At 46.1% G+C, this 10002-nt stretch overlaps 1 protein-coding gene across 7 annotated transcripts in view; it reads right to left on the reverse strand.

Annotated features, from left to right (window-relative positions):
• Positions 1 to 8949, reverse strand: part of TEX2 (testis expressed 2) — a 115058-nt gene extending 106109 nt beyond the window's left edge. For 4 of the 7 annotated variants that reach the window (XM_054671485.2, XM_001160603.7, XM_009433053.4 and 1 more), the window contains exon 1: positions 8820 to 8949. The gene's annotated coding sequence lies outside the window, so the exon portion shown is untranslated. Of the gene's footprint in view, positions 1 to 8378; positions 8787 to 8819 lie in introns of those variants that run through there. The other 3 variants (XM_054671484.2, XM_054671486.2, XM_054671483.2) reach the window with 3 other exon arrangements.
• Between the last annotated feature and the right edge of the window lie 1053 nt (positions 8950 to 10002).

A 10002-nucleotide genomic window follows, 5' to 3' on the forward strand; every position in this document is an offset into this window, starting at 1 on the left:
TTGCCCAGATTAGTTTGTGCTGGGTTCTATCCTATCACCAGGAATGGTGGTTTAATAAACCCTGGAGCTATACTGTCCAATATGGGCACATGGAACTATTTAAATTAAAATTAAAGCTTCGGTTTCAGCTTAATTAAAATTAAAGCTTCCAATTCTCAGTTGCACTAACCACCTTTCAAATGTTTAATGGTCTGTTGTACCATGATGCACAGAGGCACTGCTACAGGGTTGTTTGCATGTTTGATGTGAATTTCCCCTTTAAAAAATAAAAATGAAATTCAACATATAGAAACTTTCAACATATTAACTTGTGTCCTGTTTCATGCTACAAGTGAATACTATAAATTGAACTTAAAGTAACATATGCCACTAAAATACTGCTTCTTAATCAGTTTCACAGTTTGGGCTTTGTGTAAAATTCATTTGCTAAGAATGTTTGAAAATAAGCTGTGACTTCATCATGGGCTCATAATTTTATGAGCCACTGTGGACAAACACTGTCCTTTTTTGTTTGTTTGATTTTTAGATACAGGGTCTTATTCTGTCACCAAGGCTGTGGTGCAGTGGTGCCATCATGGCTCACAGCAGCCTTGAATTCCTGGGCTCAAGCAATCCTCCTCCCAGCTCAGCCTGCCAAGTAGCTAGGACTACAGGTGTGTGTCACTGCGTCTGGCTTTTTTTTTTTTTTTTTTTTTTGTAGAGGCAGGGTCTCACTATGTTGCCTAGGCTGGTCTCAAACTCTTGGCCTCAAGTGATCCTCCACTTCGGTCTCCCAAAGTGCTGGGATTGCAGGCATAAGCCACAGCACCTGGCCTTTAAAAAAAAAAAAAATGTACCTTGCACACTGCCCAGTACAGTTGCTACTTAGTAAATACATAGACTAACTGGTCATCTTGAAAGCACTCTTAATTTTATATGCCTACTTCTCATAGACAAGTCTACAAGAGGTTTCCACTAAATGTTCATTTCAGATTCTGAATTTCAACTACCTAACACCAGCCCTATAATTATGCAGTGTGCAGGCATTTTTTTCTCTAGAATATCTACCAAGTGATTTTATAGTCCAAAGACACATTTATACTGTGACAGAAAATCCACCAACAATGCTTCATTGTGGAACTATCTTGGAACAAGATTAGCAAAAGTTGATAATTATCAAAATTGAGTAATAGATGCCTGATATCCATTATATTATTCTTCACTTTTGTGTATGTTTTTTAAAAGTCCAGAGCAAAAGATATTTTGAAAAACTTAGTCAATTATATACAAATTTGATGAGGCCTCACACATACTTTACAAGATAATTATAACTTTAATATGGCTGGGTTCATAGCACTTTATTGACTATCCCAAGCCAGTGACCTGTTTCATGAAGTCCTCTCCTTGTATGGTCCTGAGGCGTGGTTGTTCCTTTGAATGGGGAAACATCATCAAATCTCGCTGGAGATGGGGTTCAGGCAGGTTTTGCACACAGCAACTCCGAGTTGTCATGTTTGACCACCTGGCTGTGAGGCCAGTAGTCTCTGTCTCCTCTTATCAGGAAAAAAGGTGAAAGATCTGCCCGCATCGAAACACTAAAGCAAACAACTGCAGGCAAGAGCAGAGGAACAGCTGCTTCCGGTCCACCTTGCTCCACACTCAGGACTGCACCCACTGCAGAGATGCCTACAGGTAGGGCCAAGTCTCCCAGGTACGGGTGCTGAATGCTTAGCACACCACAGAAAGTCCAACATAATCTACCTTAGAATGCCTCCATGGATACACCTACTCAGCTGTCTTAGTTTTACCTTCTGCTCTATGGTTACGCTACACATGGAATCATGGGAAATGCTGACTAGGAAGAGAAGCTCATCCACTCGAAATCAAGTTCCCCACAGCCCTGAGAGTCAGCAAACCCTACCCACAGTCCTTTCTGTACATGCCAGGCATGGCTCTCAAGGCTCATTCAACCCTCATAGCATCTTGGAGGTGGGAAAGTGAGGCAAAAGAGGTTAAGAAACTTCCCGAGGCCCCTTGAGCAGTGTCTGGCTCCCAAGCTTCTGCTCTCCCTGCTACACTATGCTGCCTTGTGACATGTCCTCTGCAGACTGGCACCTTCTGAGCCTGCCCTTCCCATATTCCCCTCTCTGCCCCTCTGCACAGCAGCCAGACATCCACGTTGCTCTCTCTCTTGAAATGCTCTGCCCAAGACCCCCAGTTGCTGGTTTCTTCCTTTTCTTTCTTTCTTGGTGCCCTGTTCTTTTCCTTCAGAGGAAGGAGATTTTACACATATTACAATCCAGTATATATGATGCATATGTCTATTGACTTGTTTGTTGTCTAGACTAGATAATGTGCTTTGTGCAGGAAGGAACCACATCTGTTTTGCTCCCCATCAGATTTCCAATGCCAAGCACAATGCTTGGCCATGGTAGATGCTCAAATACTTGCTGAATGACGATCACTGTTCAGTCAATCCTTTCAGTAAAAAGATTTTTAAATTCTCTATTTCGAGCCTAAAATAATAAATATAACCATCTATAAGAATACAGCCCAAAAGACAGCATGAGGTCCAAGAAAGGACTGAAAATTGAATAAGAAAACAAGCCAGCTTATGTCAGCTTTGAACAGCAAGAGAAATGAAACTTATAAAATGCATATTGGGATTCTGAAAGGTTATTTGCAGGAGCAATCCAACGGGTAGGTTTTAATCTCAAATCCTAAATAAGCTTATGACTGAAGCCAGCTCCTCTTGCCCAGTGCTGCTTTCAACTGTTAGAATAAGCTGGGGAGGCACTTAATGTGTTTGTTGCAATAATCTTCTTAGGGAAAAGCCCTTAGAACCAATATTCCAGGCAAATCCAGCAGACAAAGGTTACCTGGTTGTTTCAAAGCCCACCCACATTTCCCATTCTCCCAGCTTCCACACAGAAAGGTTAGATTCTTCTCTCAATAGTCCCATTTATGCTCACAGTGACCTGGCACATGGCTTTTGTTCACCAAAGAAAAGCCTTTCCTTTCAAGGACTTGAGTCTTCTGCAATAAGAGTTAATTCTTTAAGTTTAACGAAGTTCTCCCAATACAAGTAGTCCCCGCTTATCTGCAGTTTCCGTCACCCATAGCCAACCAAGTTCTGAAAATATCAAATGGAAAACTGCAGAAATAAACAATTCGCAAGTTTTAAACTGCATGCCATTCTGGGTAGTGTGATGAAATTTCTCACTGTCCAATCCCATCCTGCCCAGGATGTGAATCCTCCCTTTGTCCAGCAGATCCACGCCGTAGGCGCTACCTACTCATTAGTCACCTTTAGCTGTCTCAGTTATCAGATCAACTGTCACGATATTACAGTTCTTGTGTTCAAGTAACCCTTATTTTACTTAATAATAGCCCCAAAGCACAAGATTAATGACGCTGGCAATTTGGATACGCCAAAGTGAAGCTGTAAAGTGCTTCCTTTAAGTGAAAAAGTCAAACTTCACAACTTAGGAAAGGAAAAAATCTTGTACTGAGGTTGCTAAGATCTATGTTAAGAACGAATCTTCTATCTCCGAAAATTGTGAACAATATGTGGTTGTTATAACCGTTCTTTTTTTTTTTTTTTTTTTGAGATGGAGTCTCGCTCTGTCGCCCAGGCTGGAATGCAATGGTGCAATCTTGGCTCACTGCAACCTCCACCTCCTGGGCTCAAGCGATTCTCCTGCCTCAGCCTCCTGAGTAGCTGGAACTACAGGTGCACACCACCACACCTGGCTAATTTTTTGTATTTTGGTAGAGATGGGGTTTCACCGTGTTGCCCAGGCTGGTCTGGAACTCCTGAGCTCAGGCAATCTGCCCACCTCAGCCTCCCAAAATGCTGGGATTACAGGTGTGAGCCACCGCACCTGGCCCAACTGTTCTATTTTATTAGTTATATTGTTAATCTCTGTGTCTAATTTATAAATTAAACTTTATTATAGGTATACATGCATAGGAAAAAAACATGGTGTATATACGGTTCAGCACTATCCATGGTTTCAGGCATCCACTGGGGAGCAACATAAGCCAGTATTCTAGGCCCAGCTATATCAGTCCTTGACCTTGCTGTGTAATCTTGGAAAGTTATTTAACCTTTCTGAGCCTCAGTTTTCTCATCTTAAAATAAGATTGATAATAGTATCTACTATTCATAGGGTGGTATAAAGTTTAAAGGTAGGAACAGTGCCTGGCACACGATTCCCCGTAAATGATAGTTACTCACATTGTTATCACCTGCGTATTGTTTTGTTTTTCAAAGCACTATCACAAACACCTGAGACTTCAAAAGTCCTGAATACAATCATTTTCTTTCCATCGTTTAATTTCTCAGATTCTTAGAATCATAAACTCATGTAATCTATGAGACTGCTGGCAGTAGGGGATGGCACTAAGAAATCAACTCTTCATTTTGGAAGAGAGACTTTTTTTTTTTTTAAACAGAGTCTCACTCTGTCACCCAGGCTGGAGTGCAGTGGTGCGATCTCGGCTCACTGCAACCTCTACCTCCCAGGTTCAAGCGATTCTCCGGATTCAGTCCCAAGTAGCTGGGACTACAGGCATGTGCCACCATGCCTGGCTAATTTTTGTATTTTTAATAGAGCCAGGTTTTCACCATGTTGGTCAGGCTGGTCTTGAACTCCTGACCTCAGGTGATCCGCCTCCCAAAGTGCTGGGATTACAGGCATGAGCCACCGCGCCCTGTCCTGGAAGAGAGACTTTTAAAAGTCCAAATTAGTGAAGTGACGCGCAGCTGGTATCCTGCCTTGCTGCCCAGTGCAATTTTGGGTGATCCACGCAGCCATTGGGAAATATGTTTCTAATGGTGAAGCAGGGATGACAGGTGAAACTGTCAGGACTGTAGCCTCCTGACTCCAAGTCTAGTGTTCTCTCCACCCCACCAATGCCAGTCAAGGGCTTCTGAACTTTCATGACCTCCTAGCATCCCTCTCATTAATGGTGCTTCATGGACATTTCACGCAGTGTAATTAAGCATTATAAAGAGTTTGGAAAGGAGCAACACAAAATCTTGTATAACCTATGAGTTGCTTTAAAACTCACATGTAAGAATATTCACAACAGCATGGGCTTCCAGTCTTCTTATTACAATATTTACTTTAAACTTGGGATTTAAAGTTGACAAAGACCTTAATGAATAGGAAGACAAAGGGAGCTGTCTGTCCATGGCTCGTTAGCTCCTGAAGTTAATGTTTCTCACAGGGACAAGAGTCAGCCAAAGGATAGTGCTCTAGGCAAATTGGAAAATGTTCCTCCAGCCACAAATCATGGATTATTGCCTGGGCGTTGAGTGGCAAATCTTACGAGATGCTTCCCAGCTTTTCCCAGTTAACCATTCATCCTATCAGTGGACAGCATGACCTGTTATTGGGTGCTCACTAGAACCAGGGACATAAGTGATCTCATTTAATTCTTACAACTACCTATAAATAATATACTACCCTAGTTCATCTAAGACCATTGACTATAAGACACACTGTTATTTTATGTGCCAAAAAAGGAAGCCACTGCTGACTACAAGTCTAAGACCCCATACATTACAAGATGCTTTTTTCCCCCAGGAATGTTAACATTACATAAATTACACTGTCTTAGCATTGTTGAAATGGGAATATTTTCCCACTTTACAAAGAAACTGAGGTACACAGAAAGAGAAGTAATTTACCCTTAAGGTCACAGAGCTGGTAAGCAGAGCACAAGGATACAGACCCAGTCAGTCCAGTCACCTTTTCATGGCAGTAAAAGATTTCCCAACAGCCTCGTGAATTACTCAAAACTGCACTTGGCAGAGAGACAGACATCGGCATCTAACTCTGGCTCCAGCAGGAGCACAGGAGGTCATTAGTGCAGCAATTCTCTGAACATCTCTGAACCTGACCACTCTGAACATGTCCACTCAAGAGGACACTGCAAGAGACATCTCTAATAAACTGCCATTTCTCTCCAGGGAAAAACAACGTGGTACAATGGAAAAAGTGTGTTTTGTTTGCTTGGACACGGGGTCTTACTCTGTCATCCAGGATGGTCTCAAACCCTTGGCCTCAAGTAATCCTCTTGCCTTGGCCTCCCAAGGTACTGGGATTACAAGATGTGAGCCACTGTGCCTGGCCCAAAAAAGCACGTTTTTTGAATCAATGTCCTAGACTGACATTCTTGCTCCACCATCTAACCAGCTTGTCACCTTGGGCAAGTTACTACTTTGCTCTGAGCCTCGGTTTCCTCTTCTGTAAAATGAGGCTATCACACCTCCCTTAGAGGGCTGCTCTAGGACTGGAGAGGATATATACATAAGGGGCAGAAAACAGTACCTGGCTGAGTTGGAACTCAACACTGCTCTCTTTTCTATACTAGTCTTCTGCCTTGGGACAGAATCAAAGAATAAGCATTCCCTGTGACCTCAGCAATTCCCAAGGAGACCTTCAGGAGATAAGGATCAGACAGAAGAAAGCAGACCCTGAGGGATATTCAGGCAAAGAAAATGAACTAGAAACACCTAGAGGACAAGAGACAGTGTGTGTTTAATGAACTTCCTAACTCTGAATGAATGAATTGACAAATGGAAAAAAAGAAAGAACACGCGCTTTCCATCAAAAGATACCAGTCAACAGACGTGAGGATTAATATAATTTTATATTGAACCTGACACAGAAAACTGGTCTTTGAAGATTCACTTTGATACTGAAAGTAATCTACAGTGAGGAGAATTTCCCCATTGCTCTGTTCTCATATTAAGTAATAAACTGTGCAGTTCTCCCCTCTCTTTCCTCAAGGGATTCAGAAAACCTTCCAGAAAACAGAAGCATTTGACTTGAAGGAAAGGCAACTAATATGGCATATAGAAACAAACTCTTCATCCTTTAAAAACAAAAAAACCCTCCATCATTTCTATAATGTCTAGCAGTTTCTGGCATACAGCAAAATTATTATTATTTTAATAAATAATTTCTTTTTTAACTCCAGGCAACTGCTTATTGTCCAAAACATGCTACGTATTTATTCTATCGAAAAGCCTAATCTTTCCTGCTTCTTCTCCAGAAGCATTCTAACATAACCTCTAATAATGAACATTATGTTTGGTATATGCTGTGTCTAATCTTCTCTCACGATGACATAACTTGCTCTTCAAACCTCCAAGAATCAGCCCAAACCAAACTCCTGAATTTTTCCTCCCTCCTCGTCTGTCCCAGCCCCTCGGTTGCTTGTCAGTAGACTCAATTACCACCATCTTCTGATCTGAATCAATTTGTTAATCTCCTTCCTCTCAGGCACAGTGCCTTTTACTGGAGATAAACATGCAAGCAAGTTCAGTTCACCCAGAGCCCTCCACATCCTCTCCCTCCAAGCCTTCACACTCCCAAAGGGGCCCAGAAAAAAAAGAAAGAAATGATATGGCAAAATCCCACTCTATCCACATCACCTCAGGGGGCTTGTTTACCATAACTTTAGACCAACTACCATTTTGGGGAGAATCTGAAAGAATATTGTTTATGGGCTAGGTAAGAGCTAACAGAAATGGCAGCTTAATTCTTCCAATATGAGACAAGCGTCTCTGTGTGACCCAGCTCTAAAGCTCACAAACCTAGACTCCTCAACTCCCCATACTCCAGAGTTCAAGGATAACCTGCCCTCCATTTTTCCTTATTGTTTTCCATATAAAAGTCACTCGTTGTTTCCCCTCCAGCTTACACCTGGCTCCTGAAATGACTCCTCTGAATCCTCTGAGAATCCTCAAAACATGTAAAAGGCTCATTCCTTTTAATGCATGTGCAGAGCGGTGATGGTGTGAAGACGCTGGCACTTCAAACGTGAATGTGGCACGAGCCCTGCCCTCAAGGAGCCCACAATTTTCCCTCAACTCTAAAAAAGGATGTCCTCCCTGGGCAGTGTCTGTAAAACACAGTGACAAAGTACTTCATAGCTCTGGAGAAAGAGCGAGGGTGGAAACAGACTTTGCCCTTACATCTGACGCCCAGTAACCATAACAACCGATGGTTTAAGTAACTATCAACCCACTGAGGGGCTAAGTTTTCCAAAAATCGTTTTCAAAAGGGGAAGACTCCCCTGCACCAACTCCCATGGCAGCCGTACGCTCTAGGCAGCGTGTGGTGCAATGTGGCCAGCCGTTCCCCGCCTTCTCCGGTCCCACCGTATGGTTTCCGTGCTCAGCAGCCAGCAGCGACGGCGTCCACGGCCACACCGCCTCCCCGCAAGGCACCTGGCGCTAGGCCTCAGCCCAATGTCACTTGTTAACCTTCCGATCCCCCGGATTTCGGCACGCCGCCGCCTCCCTGCTAAAGCACACAAACCACCCCACCGCCACCCGCGTTCTCCAGGAGTTGGAGAAAAACCACCGGGGCGCATACAACCTCTGACAGATTCGAGTAAAAGTAACTGCGGTTCTCGACTTTCAAGCATTTCGCCTCGCCGGTGAGGGGGGCGGCAGGAACCCGGGGCCCCATTCATAAAATTGCAAGCCGTTTTCCTCTAGTTTGCGCGTGACGGTGCCTCCCTGCCCGGGGCCGGGGACCGCAGGCTGAGGGGACCGGGCCGGCAGCTCCTCGCGCCGGAGTCGAGCCCGAGCCATCCGGCGGGGCCCCGAAGGAAGGGATTGCCCGGGGGCGTCGCGGGTGGGCGTCCCCTTCAATACCCGAACCATGACAGCGGGGTGGGGGGCCGAGCCCCGCCACGCCAAGGGCCGCCGGACCCGACCGGTACTCTGAAGCCCGCGGGGTCGATCCGCGCCCAGCCCGGGCCTTATCCGCGGGGCGCTCCCTCCACCGCCCCCGCCTGGCCCCGAGACTGCTCACCCAAGATCCGCTGGCTGCCTCATTGTACTATGCCGGCGCCCGTGCTCCCGGCCGCGCGACTCCGGCTTCGGCTGGGGCACCGGCCGCGGTCCTGCCGCCCGCCCGCCCCCGGGCACACGCCGCCCCGCCCCGCCGGCGGACCCGCCCCGCGCCCGCGGCCGCCGCCGCCAACCAGAGGGCGCGGGGGCGGAGCAAACGGCACGCCAGGCCCAACCAATCCAGTTCTACCGCGCGCCGAGGTGAGGCCGCGGAAATGGGGGAGCGATTTGTCAGGTCTGTTAAAGGGGCCACCGCCCTTGGAGCTAGGGAGAGGAGTGGTGGGGAGGGTTACCTGGAAGAGCCCCAGGTGAGGGGGACAAAAGCTTCACTCTCCCAACGGGGCTGCACACTGTCCCCAGCTCTTTGCACTTCTTGATTTCCTCTTCCTGCAGTCTAGCAGCAACAAGTGCCCTTGAGACGAGGGCTGGGGGTTGAGGTGGGGTGACTGAGGCGCGGAGAACCAGGGGTATCCCCCTGGGCAAATTCACTCGATTTGCATTTTAGAGGGCCATCAGACATATCTATCCCCATCCAACTGCAGACATTGATTTAAAAAGGCAAATTCCCAGTTTCCCCCATTATGTACTTCCCCCACCTGACTACCACACTACCACATCCTATCCTGAACTAACTCTGTTACTAGTTTTTTTGTTTGAGACGGAGTCTCGCTCTGTCGCCAGGCTGGAGTGCAGTGCCGTCATCTGGGCTCACTGCAACCTCCGCCTCCTGGGTTAAAGCGATTCTCCTGCCTCAGCCTCCCGAGTAGCTGGGATTACAGGCGCGTGCCACCACACCCAGCTAATTTTTGTATTTTTAGTAGAGACGGGGTTTCACCATGTTGGCCAGGATGGATCCGCCGGACCCAGCCTCCCAAAGTACTGGGATTACAGGCGTGAGCCACCGCGCCTGGCCACGAGTTCTTAGAGCTTAGAACTTATATAGTATTAACTACTCATTTTTAGAGAGGCAATATCTGAGGCTCAGAGAGGTAAAGTGACTTCTCGAGGTAAATTCTCACTTAGAATGAGCTTCCTGGGATGGCAATGCCCATTGTGCATTTATCTTCTGCGAACCTGGGTTGGCTGGCAGAAGCACTGGCACATAGGGAGAGTTCCCCCTTCCCCTGTAGTCCTTGCCCCTCTGC

This window comes from Pan troglodytes, chromosome 19, assembly GCF_028858775.2.
Source record: "Pan troglodytes isolate AG18354 chromosome 19, NHGRI_mPanTro3-v2.0_pri, whole genome shotgun sequence".
NCBI lineage: Eukaryota > Metazoa > Chordata > Mammalia > Primates > Hominidae > Pan > Pan troglodytes.